Source organism: Chlorocebus sabaeus, chromosome 21 (genome assembly GCF_047675955.1).
Source record: "Chlorocebus sabaeus isolate Y175 chromosome 21, mChlSab1.0.hap1, whole genome shotgun sequence".
Classification (NCBI taxonomy): domain Eukaryota; kingdom Metazoa; phylum Chordata; class Mammalia; order Primates; family Cercopithecidae; genus Chlorocebus; species Chlorocebus sabaeus.
In genome coordinates, this window is record NC_132924.1 from 39,017,277 (window position 1) to 39,035,136 (window position 17,860).

Below are 17,860 nucleotides of genomic sequence, written 5' to 3' on the forward strand. Positions count from 1 at the left end.
CTCCCAATGCCATCCCTCCCCCTCCCCACTCCCCATAATAGGCCCTGGTGTATGATGTTCCCCTTCCAGAGTCCAAGTAATCTCATTGAAGAACAACTACTTAAGAGAAATGTGAAAACTAAGGGAATAATTCAATTACTGTTAAACAGAAAAAGACAAAATGTCATTGTTAGTAGCAAGGAAACTACAAAAGGAGAATTTACACAGACCTGTTTTTTAGATCACAAAGTGAAGACAGGAAAAGGAGAATTTTATGGAACATTTTGCTTAACATAAGGTAATCTTTAAAAAGAGTGCTTTATATAAGGTAATATTTATGGTGCCACTTCCCACAGTCTCTCCCCTTCCATTAAGAAAAAATAAAAATAAACCAAAACCCTGAAAGACACTTTAGTACACACACAACTAGATCAGGGATCAAGAAACTAGAACTATCCTTCATATAGTTTTTCATTAAGGAAGTTGCATTTTGACAAAATGTAGCATACCGAATCCTTTTGCTCTTCATTTTTTTCTTACCTAAAAAAATTTAGGGTCAGGCATGGTGGTTCATACCTGGAATCCCAGCAGTTCGGGAGGCCGAGGTGGGTGGATCACTTGAGGTCAGGAGTTTGAGACCAGCCTGACCAACATGGTGAAACCCCGTCTCTACTAAAAGTACAAAAATTAGCCAGACATGGTGGTGCACATCTGTAATCCCAGCTATCGGAAGCCAGAAAAATTGCTTGGACCCAGGAGGTGGAGGTTGGAGTGAGCTGAGACCAACACTATACTCCAGCCTGGGTGACAGAGCAAGACTCTACCTCAAAAAAAAAAAAAAAAAAAAAAAAAAAATTTTTACATTTATTTAGAGATGGGGTCTTGCCATGTTGCCCAGGTTGGTCTGAAACTCCTGAGTTCAAGCAATCTGCCTGCTTTGGCCTCCCAAAGTGCTGGGTGGGAGCCACTGTGTGAACCACTGCACCTGGCCTGCTCTGGATTATTTTAATGAACACACAGATGCTTGCAGAGTGGGCATAGCAGAGTGTTTACTAAATACACTCTGAAGTCTTTCATTTAAAATCTCCAGAAGTTCTAGCAGCTTGAGTGTAGCATTTATGTCAAATCTAAGTAGTGCTGACTACCCCTGCACTTTCTGCCCTTCAAAAAATAGCTGCTTACCTGTAACTTTTGCATTTTCAAGTGCTAATTTTATTCTTTTCCCTGAAGGTCATATATAGTAAAACAGCAATACCTTTCTATCTACTGGATGGTGAATCAACTGTTTTAGATCAGTACTGTCCAACAGAAATATAATACACATCAGGTATCATTTAAAAATGTATTTCATTTAACTCAATATATTCAAAACATTTAATTTGTAATTAATATAAAATTGAGATAGTTTACACTCCTAATGTTTTTCACCCTTCAGCACATGTCAACTTGGTCTAGCCACATTTTGGGTGCTCAGTAGCACATGTGAATAGTGGCTACCCCATTGGACTGCAGTTTTAGATTCTGATTCCCATAGTTCCACGTATTTCTCACTGAGAGGCCTATAAATTATACAGTGTGCTCTATTCTGCCTTAAAGAGTGGCAGTAACAGGGCAGGGCACTTGTCCAGCTGCAAAAATCAATGGTATGAGACTCCATTCCATCAGCTACAACATTCGACTCTGTTCCCGGAAACATACATCAAACTGATTTGACCGGATTTTGTCTTTGTCTTTGAAACAGATTGGTGTGGAGCTGTCCTGGAGATGCAGATATCAACAGAGGATGATTCCGAGACAAGTGGCTCCTTGCAGTGCAGATAAACTCCATTAGGGGGTCTTCTAGTCATGGTGGCATAATCCTGGATTGTGATTAATGACAATTTTATAACAAAATATTGCCATCAGAACTTTCCAGTTTATGAATACAAGGTAAATTTTGGAAAGACAATCTTTTCTTTTTTTTTTTTTTTTTGAGACGGAGTCTCGCTCTGCCGCCCAGGCTGGAGTGCAGTGGCCGGATCTCAGCTCACTGCAAGCTCCGCCTCCCGGGTTCACGCCATTCTCCTGCCTCCGCCTCCCGAGTAACTGGGACTACAGGCGCCCGCCACCTCGCCCGGCTAGTTTTTTGTATTTTTTAGTAGAGACGGGGTTTCACCATGTTAACCAGGATGGTCTCGATCTCCTGACCTCGTGATCCGCCCGTCTCGGCCTCCCAAAGTGCTGGGATGGAAAGACAATCTTTTCTACTACAAAATAAAAGTAAGCCTTTCAAACACATCTCTGGCTATCTGTTCACAGAATCTGATCTGTGAACTCACCTCCCTGCTCCAGAGGCAGTCTCCACTTTCGCTAGATCCCCATTTAGTTATGCAGACATGTTCTGTGTTCCATTCCTTCCTTCAGAGTGGAGTATTTGAGATCATGAAGGAAAGAAAGCTGCCTCCTCGGCTTTAAGGAGCTTGGAATGCACATGACCCCTCCCCTCCTCCATTAGAAAATAATGACAATTGCCTGATTACTAACTTGCCAGTTCTGGCTCTTTGCTCTTAGGAAGCTCAGTCAACTTGGCTGCAGACTACAGCATGAGATCTAACGGCTTAGTTTTTTATTCTTGCCCTCTACTTGCTGAGCTTTTATCTGCTTCTAATTATTGTTGCTGATATTTGTTATAAACCACCCTAAATTATTTTGGGAATGTTGGGGGGGGGGCGCTAGATTTTTCAGCTTGCCCTAATAATTTAATCTTTCAGATATTGACCCAGACACAAAATGAAATGATTCCTTACAACAGCAGAAGTCAACCAAGGAACATTCTATTAAAACTGGCTCTGACTTACATACTGAAATGAGTCACAGTGTGAAAGCTCCAGAAAGGTAAGAACTGTCTGTATCATGGGACTTGACACAACAAAACAGCAAATATTTGCCAAATTACAATTAAACATCTAAGGCTTAAGGACCTTCAAAAAGACACATACTTTAGTCTGGAATATTCACTTGAACTACAAAGATTTGGTTACTTTTAGGAAACAATCTATTTGTATTCAAGTGCTTAGGAACACCACAGAGTAAGACAAAATGGGATATGGCCATTTTCGAAATCAAATTGTGACTCAATCTACATGAACTGACATGTCAATGCCACAATTGTTACACTGGGTTTTACGTCACTATCCGGGGAGGTTTGGTGACCAGTTCTTAAATAAGACTTTCTATTTTCAGTGAAATAACCATTAGCATAAAAATTCTGTTTCCAATCACAATTTCTTTTATAGTCATAATTAAAGATTCACATGTCCAAGTTCCTCACTTGGAAGCCCTCTTTGAAAACATTTCATTCAACTCCAGGTTTGCTTCTCTTCATGGCACTTGAGCACAAAAGAATGGTAGTTTAATAGTCCATTCCTGCTTTTAGCTCTGCTAAACACGTAGACACGCAATGTACTAAGGCAGGCACTACAGAACTGTGGTACGACTGCAACCACTCATCCCATTTTCCTGGGTGATGCTATGTTTAACCGAGGTTCTATATTGGACAACTCTACACTGCTAGGGTATAGGGTAAGGGGATTTGGTAGTGGGGGAGTGGCAGGGAAGGTATCAAACCTAGAATCATAAGGGACGTCTGAAGAACTTTGCTCATATGGGCAAGATGGCACAACTCTGTTCATGTCAGAAAATGCTCTTGGTCACCAGGGCAGGGCTCAACAGGCCCTGTGGTTAGACCTACCAAATAGAGAAAAGAACAATGTCTCACAAGCTATACTTGAATCTATCCCTTTTAAGAAGCACCCTTGATTACTCCAAGGGAATGAGGACAAGGAATGCAGACTGGCTCTTTTTAGCCAGCTTTTCAGTCAACCATGTGGCTTATGCTGCATCAACCCGTTTCAACCCAAGACCAATACTCAGCCTCCTTTCATTTCTCAAATTTCTTGGTTAGCCAGTATTTGCTAAGGACATCTTAAGCTTTCTTGAAATGGAAAAGTCAATATGGAAAGCAATGCTGCAGGGAAGCCACAGTAGTATTTGGAGTGGCACATGGCAACAGATTTTCCATATCCCACTTTCTGCTATCTCATGCCCACTACAATGGACACATCACAGGTGAGATTTAAAATGCTGCTGTGAAGTGGTTATATCAGTTGTTGCTATCCAGAAGGGAAACTTGCAGCACTGATGAGCGTGCCAATACACAACTGCCGTCTGGTCCTGCTCCTCAGGTATTGTGTGGATGAGTCACTTCTGTGACTTATGTCCCAAGAGTGATTTTGATGTATTTTTGCTCTTCCAACTTGGCAGTTCATGTAAATAGTGACCCCAAACCATCTTGCCATAGATTTCACTGGAAGCACCATTGAAATGCCAAGGAGGGCTAAAGTCATGTTTATTGAAGTATGATTTTACATTCAGTAAAATTCATCCTGTTAAGGTCAACAAATGCGTAGTCACACCATTATCAAGATGCAGAACTGCAGAATCACTAACAATTCCCTCCTGCCCTTTTGTAATCAACCCCTTTTTGATCCCAAAACTCATTGACCTGTTTTTCTGTCGAAAGTATCACATTTCATCACTAAAATGATCTACAGTACTATAGAAAAATGTGTAAACACATAAAATACACAAACCAATTTTTAAAAAAGTGAGATACTTTAAAATTTCTTTAGCATACCAACAAAAAATGAAGGTAGCATTGCATTTTACTACAGATGTGCAGACATTCAAAGTCCACCACTGTCATATATATGGCTCAACAGTAATATTTAAGAATATACTGGGTGGGCATGGTGGCCCACCCCCGTAATTCCAGCACTTTGGGAGGCTGAGGCAGGCAGATTGCCTGAGGTCAGGAGTTCGAGACCAGCTTGGCCAACATGGCCATCTCTACAAAAATTAGCCTGTAATCCCAGCTACTTGGGAGGCTGAGGTGGAAGAATTGCCTGAACCGAGGAGGCAGAGGTTGTGGTGAGCTGAGACTGCGCCACTGCACTCCAGACTGGGCAACAGCGAGACTCCACCTCAAACAAAAATGTGTAAAAATACAAAATTAGCTGGGTGTGGTGACACGCGCCTGTAATCCCAGCTACTCCGGTGGCTGAGGCAGGAGAATTGCTTGAATCTGGGAAGTGGGGGGTGCAGTAAGCCAAGATTGCACCATTGCACTCCAGCCTGGGCAACAAGAGTGAAATTGTGTTTACAATCTTTAGAGTTAAGTCATATCATTGTAGAGCATGTGAACCATGATTAAGCATGATGAAGGTATTGCTATGTTTTATTAACACTGTCAAATTACAGACCACAGCTGTTTCATAGAAAAACTACTTTAAATAATAGAATTGTCTTTGCAGGGGCCGAGGTGGGCGGATCACAAGGTCAGGAGACTGAGACCATCCTGGCTAACATGGTGAAACCCAGTCTCTACTAAAAATACCAAAAAAGTAGCCGGGCATGGTTGCGGGCACCTGTAGTCCCAGCTACTCGGGAGGCTGAGGCAGGAGAATGGTGTGAACCCGGGAGGTGGAGCTTGCAAAAAAAAAAAAAAGAATTGAATTGCATAGAAGTTTTCTACAGGATCCACTCAGCGATAAGGCAGTTTTGTGCCTGCAAACTGTCAGATAATACTCCTATAGATTGGGGCCATCTCAAAATTCACCCTTGCTACCACTATGAAAGGGACCAAAAAAAAAAAAAAGCAACCTGTGTTCTGTAGATACTAAAGGTTACATATTCAAATATATCTCCTCTACTTGAAAAGCTTCACTGATTCTTTCAAGCGCCAGACCTGTAAAAGAAGTATCACAGTAGGTATTACTAAATAGCAAAATACAGTACTGTCTAGACTATGTTTACAAAAACTACAGGTAAATAAATAAAATCCCCCAATATCTTACACATTGTTGCTTTAGTAATGTTGTGACATCTAAATTTATGTTTTTACTCAAACTCCTGTTTTTCTCTTGGCTTAGTAGTAGTATCCATTTACCAAGAGCTTTTTCCCCTTTTTACCAAAAGTATGATTTTAAAAGGGGGGGTGGTATGATTCCATTTAATACATTCCTGCATACCAAGTTGGCCTCAGGTAAATCCTTTAATCCATCACAGCAGAAGCATATGAAATCAGATTAGAGTTCTCATCCTTGGCCAGGATTTCAATTCAACTATTAATAACTTAAACCAAATTCTTTCCACTTGGCCCATACCTTAAGTTCATTAGCATCTTGAAACTCCACCAAGCCTGGTTAAAAAAAGTGAAAGACAATGTTAAGAATATCATGCAATTTTGTTTTTTAAGGAGTGGTCTTTATCGTGGCTATCCACTAGCTACCTTTAATGAGTAAATAAATTGCTATCTCTGTATATAATTCCTGTACAAAGCTACAACCTCCAAATTTCCTGATACTTGGGAGTCTTCTGTAGTTTCCAGCTAGGAGGAAAATGGTCAGGAGTCACTATCTTCCCATTGATGAGCATTGAATGCTATCCATTTTTGAAAAGAAACACTATCCCAACAATATTTGTCTAGGAAAAACTGAAACCTTCCAGATTTAAAAATCAAAGGAAGCACTACTAAACTTGCTTACCCTGAGGCTGACTTCAGGGGGCTGAGAAGTTTCTAGTCCTGGGCACTCGCTCAGTTTTCACAATCTTTAGATGCTAGCTCACACTGCTTCCTTGACATGGTGTCTCTCACAGTTTTAACTGAATAGGTAAAAAATTGGTGGGCCGGGTGCGCTGGCTCATGCCTGTAATCCCAGGACTGTGAGAGGCCGAGACGGGCGGATCACCAGTTTAGGAGTTCGAGACCAGCCTGGCCAACATGGTGAAACCCGGTCTCTACTTAAAAAAAAAAAAGTTGGGTGTTGTAGTGGACGCCTGTAACCCCAGCCACCGAGGAGGCCAAGGTTGCAGTGAGCCGAGATTGCACCATTGCACACCAGCCTGGGTGACAGAGCGAGACTCTGACTCAAAAAAATAAAAATAAAATGGGCTCAGTAGGAATCTCAACACCTAAAGCAATTGTAAAACAAAGCCTTACCACTGCTATCTTCCTGTGCTGCCTGTAGGGCTCTTGGCTACAGCTGGAGGTATTCCAGGGAGGGAAAATTGTCCATGCTCTGGGCCTATCTGGAAAAAAGGTGCCTAGAACCTAGGCTGCAAATGCACAAGCTTTCCTCATTACAGCATGGTAAAATGGGTCCCATTTGGTTTCATCAAAAAGGCAACAAATCTTTCACAACTGAGGAAAACGCGTGAACCACGAGCTTCACATTTCAGCAGAACTGTGGTACCTATGATAGCCACAAATACTCATATGTTGACTCAAATGTAAATTTAGATCTTTATCAATTTTACTAAATTCGCAAAGTGTCCTTTTATATGGCAATTTGTATCAGTAATGAACAATTAGTATGCTCACCGATGCTCAAGAGAGCCGCTCCAAAAACTTACATTGTCCCCCAGACAAACGTTCTGTAGGGGCAGCCTTGCGTATTTCAACACCTTAGTAGACAAGTTAGGCATTCAACACCTTGTCCTGGTCCGAGTCAGAGCCCAGTAGTTCAGACTTTTCCCAGGACAGAAAACCAAGAAGGGCCTCCTCACACCCTGATTAAACGCTGGAAGCGGATCCTGTGCTGTAACAACGCTCTGGCCATTCCTGAAAAAGCGGATCTTGGGGAGGAAACCGCAGGCCCTCTTAGGGCTCACAGCATTCTACTGTAAACTCACTGCAGGCGTCGGCTCCAGCAAGACTCGTCCGTCAAAGCCTTTAAATTACCCGACTGCGGGCCAGTGGCAACTGAACGGCACTGGTGGCGGAGGGGGGTGGCTGCGCGAGTGAAGTGACCTCCGTGTGTTTGCTAACCCCGCTATTACACTGCCCCGCTTGGAAACTTAAAGCGCTTCAGACATCAGATGTCACTCACTTCCTAAATAGGCTTACGTCCGAGCGGCCACAGCCACTGGGCAGGCGGGAGCCCAGAGTGCGCCAAGAACCCAGAGACCATCCGGGGCTCGGCGCCTCCGCCTGCGGTCGTAATTTGATCCTCAAAATGCAATCATTTAATTGAAAAAGGACTAAAAGCTGCCTGTAGGCCGGATCCGTGGACTGCAGGGACTCAGGCACGCGAGGTGACCGGCGCCTGGCAGCTTCTGCTGAGTGGGGGTGGGATCCTCGAGGAAAGGGAGTGGCCCTTTCAAGCGCATAAGGACACGGGCCGTCCTAACCCGGGACGCAGGGCCCAGGCGCCATGAGGACGCCCCCACCCCGAGGGGCCCTAACGGAGGCTTCCCCGCGGCGCCGAGCCGAGGCCGAGGCGGGCAGCGAGGGGCGGGGGCGCACCTAGGGAGGGCACGGTGTAGCCCCGGAGCCACGTGGCCGGCTCCCGCGTCCAGAAGGTCGGAGCCCACTTACCCAGTCGCGCGTCGCGGCCGAAAGGGGAGAGGACTGCGGAGATCAAGTTTAAAAGGGGCCTGGGCGGGGCGGCACCAACCAAAAAGTTGCCGGAAGGTCCCTCCCGGCCTAGCACCCGCCCCGCCCGGGTCGCCCGGAGGCCCTCGCGCGCCCCCTGCCGGCGGCCCGGGGCTTCCCCGCCTTGGGTCCCCCACCCTACACAGTCCCGGCTCCCACTTTGCCCCGGCCTCCGAGTCTGAGGAATCTGCCCCAAACTGTCGCTGGCTGTGATGTCTCTTTACCTCGTTGAAGGTCAGAGGAAGCTCCTGCCACTCAAATAATGTTCGGTGTCTCTGGTACCCCCTCACCTCCCTTGCCTGGTGTTTCTTAAAGTCTTCAGCCACGCTCCTGAGTGCTTATTTCAAGACTCGTCTAATTACGTAGCAGAAGACTGGCTCCCGTTAAAAGATCTGGACATTAGCGGAGGTCGGGGGTGCAAACTCATTGAAGAGGGGTTGAAGCACGGGGAGGACTCCTGATACCTGGAGTGCTGCATGCTTAGAATGATGGCCACGGCCTGCAAATGTCTTGCCCCCGAAGCTCGTCTATGTCACTGGACTGTGAGGAGAAAGGAAAGAAGGTATTTTGACTGCAGTAAAATAAACAGTCTATTGGCTGGCTGCCTAAGCCACACTCCATACAGAACATGAGTGTTGTGGACTGAATTGTGTCCCCACTCCCAAAGACATATTGAAGACCTAACCTCCAGCACCTGTGAATGCGACCTAACGTGGGAACTGCGTCTTTAGAGATGTAGTCAAGACGAGGTCACTGGGGTAGACCCTCCTAATTCAACATGAGTGATATCCTTATCGCACAGACAGAAGCACACGAATATGTGGTGAGACAGGGGCAGATCAGAGTGATGCAGCTGTAAGCCCGGGAATGCAGTGGATTGCCAGCCACCACCAGAGAGAGGCTAGGAAGAGACGAGGAAGAACCCTCCCCTGCAGATTTCAGAGGGAGCTTGGTGTTTGCTTCTGCTGACACTTTGATTTTGGACTTCCAGCTACCAGAAATGTGAGACAAAACGTTTCTGTTGTTTCAAGTCACCGAGTGCTTTGTTAAGGCATCCCTAGGGAATTAATACAATGACTGTGGGGACTTTCCCTCTGCCGTTCTGTGTAAAATCTGGCCATAAAGACATTATTTGACTTCCTTGTTTGACTATAGGTCATAAGACCCCCATTCCAGAGGGAGTCCTGTCCCATACCCAGAAGGAAAGAGTGCATGCTCAGAGAGGCCAAGAAGAATCTAGACAGACAGGCCTTGCTGGGTTTTCTCCCTCTATTAGTCTTAGATCATACCCTTTTTGTTCAATCACATTTCTACGTCACTGCCCATACTTTGTTGAACCTAGGCATAAAAATGGACAATTTCCCCTGTGTCTTTGGGTCTTCATTTGAAGGCTCCCGGGTATGCACATTAAATACATTTATATGCTTTTTCTCCAATTAATCTGCCTTTTGCAAGTTGATTTTTAAGTGAACCTTAAGAGGGCAAAGGGAAAACTTTCCATGTTGGCTCCTACAGATTGCTCAGTGCAGCAAATACTTGTTGAGTGCCTATTCTATGCCAGGTACTGTGATTGGTGTTGGAAGGTGTGAAGTTCAATGAGAAATTTCCCCTGCCCTAGATCAAGGAATATAAAACGAGATTCACCCACCGATAGAAGCCCATGAAGAGTGCCAAGGGCACAGCATAAAGCCACAAAGCCCAGCCTGCTAAGGCCACAGGAAAGGCTTCCAGAAGGAAGAGGTACCTAATAGAACAATGAGTGTAGCATGACCAGCAGGAAACTCATATACTGCATGAAATTTAGGAGAGCAAAGAAGCCAAGAGGCCAAGAAAGTTGCAGAAAAATCACAGGATAATAGAGTGCAGGGGACTTTAATAGATCATCTAGGACTTTTCTCTGGTGGGTGGAGCTGGTCTTAGGGTGTTGTCATGCAGAGTTGTCATGATGATGCAATGTAGGCTCCATGACAACTCTGTTTCCTTCTCTACTGAATCCCCCGAATTCAGTGTAAATGCTTAGAATATATTTAGATAAGGGGGAAAAAACTCCTTATCTAAATATCTTTATCAGAGAAAGAGATTATTCTCCCAAAGTAGTTCAATATTCATACCATAAAACTCTTCAAGGCTGATAATGGGACAGTAGTGGGGTTTTATCCCAAGCTGTAGCTTCCTTGGGTCACCTTGAGTTCGTGGATTTATTCCTGTATTCCCAGTAGCTGGCCTAGGGCTTTGCACATTTTAAATGCTTGATAAAACCTACTGAATTTCCTTTTTTTTGCTGTCCATTTGACTTGTCTTTCACATATGTGGTGAACTACAGACATCCCTGACTTACAGTGGTTTGATTTATGGTTTTTTGGTTTTTTTTTACTTTGTGATGGTGCAAAAGCAATATGTAGCTCAGTAGAAAGTGTGCTTCAAGTATCCATACAACCATTCTGTTTTTCACTTTCAGTACAGTGTTCAATAAATTACATGAGATATTCAAAACTTTATGCTAAAATAGGATTTGTGTTCAATTGTTTTGTCTAACAGCAGTGTAATGTAGGTGTCCTGAGCACTTGTGAAGTAGACTAGGCTAATGGGATAATAGTAGACTGAGATGTTCGGTAGGTAGGTGTATTAAATGCACTTTGAACTTACCGTATTTTAAACTCACAGTGGGGTTATCAGAATGTAAGTCCATTATAAGCTGAGGAGCATCTGTGCTTGGAGAGTAGGAATCCCAGGGCATTGGGAGGCGTTGTGCACTTCCCTGGCTTGTTTTGCTGCTGTTGGTGGGGAGCCTTTTCCCCCAGTCCCATGCTTTTCTGTAGAGGAGCTTCTCCCAATGGCCTGGGCCTTTTACTTATTCTTTCCTCATTCCTTTCCAGAGAAGGAAGGAATTTCAGTACAATTCTGTGCTAATGTGAATGCTGAAATCATGCAAACTGTCCTGTTGGCTTCCATCCTCTGCCTGTCCCCTGTTTTCAGTGTGAACAGGTGCAGACTATTATTTTCTCTGATGGGACTAGGGGAAATGGGTGGGGTGAACTGTGACCTGCCATTTTTGTGCTTTTTCGATGGTCAAAGTGGAATTAAAAATTGTGTCTCTCCCAGCACTTTGGGAGGGCGAGGCGGGTGGATCACCTGAGGTTGGGAGTTTGAGATCAGCCTGACCAACATGGAGAAACCCCATCTCTACTAAAAATACAAAATTAGCTGGGTGTGGTGACCTATGCCTGTAATCCCAGCTACTCGGGAGGCTGAGGCAGGATAATCACTTGAACCCGGGAAGCGGAGGTTGTGGTGAGCTGAGATCGCGCCATTGCACTCCAGCCTGGGCTACAAAAGTGAAACTCCGTCTCAAAAAAAAAAAAAAAAGTCTCTCTCATTAACCCTGCAATAACATAATCCTGGAAGCCACTGAGGGTTTTCTCAGCTCAGTGTACAGTCAGTCAATTGGGGACATTATAAGTGTCACTGACTTAACTTTTGTGCTGTTCTTTTTTTCTTGAGATAGGGTCTTGCTCTGTTGCCCAGGCTGGAGTGCAATGGCACAATCATAACTCACTGCAGCCTTGACCTCCTGGGCTCAAGCAATCCTCCTGCCTAAGCCTTCTAAGTAGCTGGGACTACAGGTGGCGTGACACCATGCCTGGCTGATTTTGTTTATTTTTTGTTTTTTGTAGAGACGGGGTCTCACTATGTTGCCCAAGCTAGTCTTGACTCCTGGGTTCAAGCAATCTTCCTGCCTTGGTACCCCAAAACACTGAGATTACATGTGTGAGCCAACATGGCCTTCCACTTTTGTGCTTTTTGATGGTCAAAACAGTATTAAAAATAGTGTCTCTCGGTTAGGCACAGTGGCTTACGTCTGTAATCTTAGCACTTTGGGAGATCGAGGTAGGTGGATCACATGAGGGGAAGAGTTCAAAACCAGGCTGGCCAACATAGTGAAACCTCATCTCTACTATAAGTACAAAAAAATTAGCCAGGCATGGTGGCGGGTGCCTGTAATTCCAGCTACTTGAGAGGCTGAGGCAGGAGAATCACTTGAACCCAGGAGGTGGATGGTGCAGTGAACCAAGATCGTGCCACTGCACAGCCTGGGTGACAGAGTGAGACTCTGTCTCAAGAAAAGAAAAAAAAAAAAAAAGTCTCTCATTAACCCTGCAATAACATAATCCTGCATTTTACCCAGTTTAAATTTTTGGTCGTCACTTTTGTTGGCAGGTGACATCCACTGGCTCATCTTTCTTAAAAAAGAAACACATCTATTTGAAGGCTGCAGCTATGATGATTCACTCCCCTTTTCTTCCCTCACTGCCCAAAACCAGCATAAGGCAATGATGGCCCAAGGTCTAGACTGGGATGGGGAGTAGCGTGTCTCAGCTCTGAAGACACAATCTGAACAGTAATAAAGCTAGCACCTTAATTTCCATTCCATGTCTTATGTCTGGGTTGGTTCTGAATGTGAAAGGAAGGGAAAGTACATTATTTTTCACCCTCCCCATATCCTACAGTTGCCTGATCCTCATCCCCAGGAAGATCTAAGACTCACATATTATCGATAGACTTAACTTCAGACATTTGCTTTCATGAACGAATTGGCCTATTCATTTACTCTTGTGTCTGTGTGTAGTGCAGATTTTAGTGTGTTGTTGCAGTGTAGAGTCAGAATATGAAGCAACTACAGACATTATTTATGATTTAAATGATCACTCCAGTTGGGTAACATTTTAACTGGGGTCATTGGGCTGTTTGCCATGAGCAGGTCTCTGCCCAACAGCTTGCCTTTTCCAAGCAGCTGTAGGCTTGTTTTCAAGCCAAGAGAGAATGTCTGCCCTTGCCGAAGCATATTGGTTTCATCTGCTTCAATAAACCCATGTGGCTGATTTCAGCAATTAGAAGGTACACATGTGAGTATCCTGGAAGCCTTGGGATATGAGTGCTCTGATCCCCACATGGGTACAAAATAGCCTTTTGTTTCTGATCCTCATGTGAGTACAAAATAGCCTGTTTAACAAAATCCCAACATATTCGTTATTTCCAAACCTGAGCATTGTTGTTCACAATACTTCTAGAAAATACATGAATAGAGTATAAAACAGAATAAGTTAGATGTTTAAATATATCAAATATATCACCTTAATTGATAAGAATGATCAGATTTGCTATAAAACAAATAAAATACAAACATTTTTTAACTCCATATCCTTCTGCAATGAACCACTTATTTCTTTGTTTTTCCTTACAGCAAAACTCCTCAAAAGAGTTGTCTATATTTGTCTCTAATGCCTCTCTTCCATTCTCATCTGAATCCAGTTGTGGTGGGCAGCCTCTGAGATGGTTCCTAAAAATCCCCATCTCCTGCTATTCAGGCTCTTGTAGAATCCCTTCTCCTTGAGTCCAGGCTGCACAGCAGAAGTGATGGGGTGGCATCTTAGAAAAGATGCTAAGCATTGTAAGTCATTAGGGAATTGCAAACTGAAACAACACTCAGATACCACTACATACCTTCTAGAATGGCTGAAATTCAAAACACCAACTGTTCCAATGTAAGCGAGGATGTGGAGCAACAGGAACCCTCATTCATTGCTGGGAATGCAAAATGGTACAGGCACTTTGGAAGACAGTATGGTGGTTTCTTAGAAAACTAAACAAACTCTTACCATAAGATCCAGCAATTGTGGTCCTTGGTATTTACTCAAAGGAGTTGAAAACTTATGTTGACACAAAGTCTTGCATGTGAATGTTTGTATTAGCTTTATTCATGATTGCCAAAACTTGGAAGCAACCAAAATGTCCTTAAGTAGATGAATGGATAAACTCTGGTACATCCAGAAAATGGAATATTATTGAGTGCTAAAAACAAATGCTCTATCAAATCACAAAAAGACATGCAGGAGCCTTAAAGCCCTGTTACTTGCCAGATATCGTGGCTCACACCTGTAATATCAGCACTTTGGGAGGCTGAGGCAGGAGGATCACTCAAGCCCAGGAGTCCAAGACCAGCCTAGGCAGCATGGCAAGACTCCATTTCTATAAAAAATTTAAAAATTAGCCCAGCATAGTGGTGGGTGCCTGTGGTCCCAGCTACTTAGGAGACTGAGACAGGAGGATCACTTGAGCCCAGGAGGTTGAGGCTGCAGTGAACCAAAATTGCACCACTGCATTCCAGCCTGGGCAACAGAGTGAGATCCTGTCTCCAAAAACAAAAACAAAAAAACCCCAAAAAGGTCTGGTGCGGTGGCTCACACCTGTAATCCCAGCACTTTGGATGGCCGAGGTAGGTGGATCACTTGAGGTCAGGAGTTCGAGACCAGCCTGGCCAACATGATGAAACCCTGCCTCTACTAATAATACAAAAATTAGCTGGGTGTGGTGCTGCATGTCTGTAATCCCAGCTAATTAGGGAGGCTGAGGCACGAGAATAACTTGAACCAGGGAGGCAGAGGTTGCAGTGAGCTGAGACTACACCACTGTACTCCAACCTGGGTGACAGAGTGAAACTGTGTCTCCAAAGGGGAAAAAGAAAAAAAAAAAAAAGCCTACTACTAAGTGAAACAAGCCAATCTGGAAAGGCTACATATTATGTAATTCCAACTAACATTTTGGAAAAGGCAAAGCTATGGAGATGGTGAAAAGATCAGTAGTTGCCAGGGGCTGGGGATAGGGAGGGATGAATAAGTGGAAAGGGGGATTTTTATTTTTTTTTTTATTTTTAGAGATGAGGTCTTGTCCTGTCACCTAGGCTGTAGTGCAGTGATGAGATCATAGCTCACACAGCCTCAGACTCCTGGGCTCAAGGATCCTCCTACCTCAACCTCTCAAGTAGCTGAGATTACAGGTGCAAGCCACCACACCCAGCTGAAGAGAGAATTTTTAGAGCAGTAAAACTATTCCGTATGACACTATAAGGGTAGATACATGTCATTATATAGTTGTCAAAACCTGTAGAATGTGTAACACAGAGTGAACCCTGATGTAAACTATGGATTTGGGTTATCAGTGATGTGTCAGTGTTTCACCAACTGTAACAAATGCACCATGCTGGTGTGGGATATCATGGTAGGGGAGGTTGTGTGGAGGAGGGATGAGGGCATGTGGGAATTCCCCATTTTCTGCTCAATTTTGCTGTGAGCCTAAAACTGCTCTAAAAAATGAAGTCTTTAAAAAAAAATAAAAATGATGTGGGCTGGGTGTGATGTCTCATACCTGTAATCCCTGAGAGGCTGAGGCAGTAGGATTGCTTGAGGCCAGGAGTTCAAGACCAGCCTGGGCAACATAGTGAGAACTCTACAAAAAATTAGAAAATTAGTCAGGTGTGGTGGTACAAACCTGTAGTCTTAGCTACTCAGGAGGCTGAAGCAGGAGGATCACTTGAGCCAGAAGCTGGAGGTTGCAGTGAGCTGTGATTGTAGCACCGCACTCCAGTCTGGACAATAGAGCAAGACCCTGTCTCAAAAAAAAAAAAATGGTGATGTGATGTCACTTCCAAGATTAGGTTGAAAAAGACTATAGCTTCCACTGTGAGCTGCCTCTCTTTCTCTTGTAGATTCCTTGCTCTAGGGCAGGGGTCCCCAACGCCCAGGCTGCGGACTGATGTCAGTCCAAGGCCTGTTAGGAACCGGGCAGCACGGCAGGAGGCGAACGGTGGGTGAGTGAGCATTACCACCTGAGCTCTGCCTCCTGTCAGATCAGCCGTGGCATTCGATTTTCATAGGAGTGCTAACCCTATGATGAACTGCACATGTGAGGGATCTAGGTTGCACACTCCTTATGATAATCTAATGCCTAATAATCTGAAGTGGGACAGTTTCATCACTACCTCCCCACCCCACCCCACGCCGAACCCCCACAGGTCTGTGGAAAAATTGTCTTCCAAGAAACTGGTCCCTGGTGCAAAAAAGTTTGGGTACCACTGCTCTAGGGGAAGCAAGCTGCCCTGTTGTGAGCTGCCTTATGGGGAGACCCACTTGACATGGAATAGGTATCTCAGGCCAGCAGCCAACAGGGATCTGAGCCCTGCCAAAAGCCACATGAGCAACTTGGAAGCAGATCCTTCCTGTCGAGCTTGAGACCACTCTCACCCCAGCCAACGTGAGGATCCTATCCTTGTGGAAGACCATGAGCCAAGCCACACCCAGATTCCTGACCAATAGAAGCTGGAAGATAATGAAAGTTTATTGCTTTCAGCTGTTAGTTTGGGGTAACTTGTTACACAGCAGTAGCTAAGTAATACACCAGTCCACTACTCCATAAGAACAGCTCTTTTTGAGGGCAGCAGTGATTTTGGTCTTTGCCTTAGTGAACCTTCATCTCAGTTGTGTGATCACCCTCTCCTTGAAACACTCTTCATTTGGCTTCCTGGTCTCCACATCTTCTCTGTCTTTATCCAACCTCCTGCCTGCCTCTTTTCTGCTTCTATGACTGGATCCTTTTCATTTTGCCCACCTTTTACTGCAGAGCTCTCCAGGGCTCAGTCCTCAGATCTCTGCTCTCCTTGATCTACTCCTGTCTAGGTGATGACTTCGTTTAGTCATACGGTGTGAAATGACATTTTTATTTGATGAATCTTCCATTTCTGTCACAGGCCTAGACTATTTCCTGACTTGCCGACTCATCTCTCCAACTGCCCACTCAACATTTGCACTTGGGTTTCTAAAAGGCATCTCAGAATTAACTTATCCAAAACTGAATTTTTGATTTTTCACCCTCAAAAACTGATCTTGCCACCAGTAACCCCACTGAATTAAATAGCTATTTCATTCTTTAGATGCCTGTGGCAGAAACCTGGGCAGCATCCCAGACTCCCCTCCTGCTCTTACACCTTATATCTGTCCATTGCAGCAGTCCTAGTTCTACCTCTAAACCCCAAATCTGACCTCTTCTCAACCACCCTAGTCCAACTTTCCATGGTCTCCCTTCCTGATGATTTTAACAGCTCTCTAGCTGGTGCTTTGCTTCCATCTTTGCACCTGCAGGTTATTCTCCACACAACAGACAGAGTGAACTCTTAAAACATAAGTGTGATCATGTTATTTCTCTGCCTAGAATTCTTGAGTGGCCTCTCATTTCTTTCAGTGTAAAGTCAAAGCCCTTTCAGCGGCTTACATGGCTGCACATGATGTGGACTCCATCTGCTGTCTGTCTTACCTCCTGACACTCTGTCCTTTTCACATGTGCTCCCTCTACACTGGCCTCCTTCTTATATTTTGAATGTAGCAAACATGCCTGCCTCTGGGTCTTAGCACTTTTTGTACCTCTGCCCAGAATGCTCTTCCCCCAGGTTTCATTTTGGCCTGCACTGTCTCTTCCTTGAGGTCTCCAGTCATAAGCCACCTATTATGGCTGAATTGTGTTCCCCTAAAATGCATAGGTTGAAACCCTAACCCTCCATGTGACTGACTAGACAGTATT

General features: G+C 44.4%; 2 long non-coding RNA genes and 1 other non-coding gene across 6 annotated transcripts; 1 reads left to right on the top strand and 2 right to left on the bottom strand.

Annotated features, from left to right (window-relative positions):
- Positions 1–1,171: 1,171 nt before the first annotated feature.
- On the bottom strand, positions 1,172–8,526 carry LOC103226388 (uncharacterized). Of its 4 annotated transcripts, none has more exons than XR_012090342.1 (3): positions 6,183–8,317; positions 5,680–5,764; positions 1,172–1,838 (listed from the first exon to the last, which is right to left on the bottom strand). It is a non-coding gene; the product is annotated as an uncharacterized lncRNA (long non-coding RNA). The 4 variants fall into 4 exon arrangements; XR_012090343.1 differs by lacking the exon at positions 1,172–1,838 and adding an exon at positions 8,396–8,526 and having other exon boundaries at positions 4,337–5,764; positions 6,183–7,271; XR_005242452.2 differs by lacking the exon at positions 1,172–1,838 and having other exon boundaries at positions 4,337–5,764; positions 6,183–6,217; positions 7,019–8,317.
- LOC140709660 (uncharacterized) lies at positions 1,804–2,854 on the top strand. Its single transcript, XR_012090344.1, has 2 exons — positions 1,804–1,908; positions 2,730–2,854. It is a non-coding gene; the product is annotated as an uncharacterized lncRNA (long non-coding RNA).
- On the bottom strand, positions 6,053–6,126 carry LOC119626342 (small nucleolar RNA SNORD93). The gene has a single exon (XR_005242519.1). It is a non-coding gene; the product is annotated as a small nucleolar RNA SNORD93 (small nucleolar RNA).
- Positions 8,527–17,860: the final 9,334 nt, after the last annotated feature.